Source organism: Egretta garzetta, unplaced genomic scaffold (assembly GCF_000687185.1).
Source record: "Egretta garzetta isolate BGI_Z169 unplaced genomic scaffold, ASM68718v1 scaffold638, whole genome shotgun sequence".
Lineage (NCBI taxonomy): Eukaryota > Metazoa > Chordata > Aves > Pelecaniformes > Ardeidae > Egretta > Egretta garzetta.
Window position 1 is genome coordinate 133064 of NW_009260676.1, and position 501 is coordinate 133564.

Here is a 501-nt window from a genome sequence, read left to right on the forward strand (position 1 = left end):
CCCCCCCTTTTCTTCTTCATCCTTTTGGTCGTAAGAACGTGGGTACGGAGCGGGGGGAGTCATTTAGAGAAGCAGCGTTTATTCGGGAGGCAACGCCGAGGCTGCTTCTCTCAACCTGCTGGCGTGGATAAATAAATAAAATGAAGCAGAATCCGCTGAAGACTTGCACAAGAGTATTTTTAGAAATATTATTTGCTTCGGTGCAAAAAAAAAAAAAACAAAAAACCTATCTTTATTCACTTGCCCTACTTTCTTCCTGGTGAGTTTCTGGTTGATTAATAGTGTAAATGATTGCTCAGCAGTGCACGGCGCAGCCAGGATTGGAGCGGGGGGACTGTCCAGCTTAAAACCAGACCTGGAGCTCTTGTTTCCCCTCTTTGGTGGAAAGTGCTCTGGGAGAGAGGTTGCTGAAGCTGGTTAATCCAGGAAAGCGGTATTATTGGGGGGGCGGGGGCCCTCTCCTCCCCCCCCCCCCAAAAACAGGATTTTTTATTTTTTACA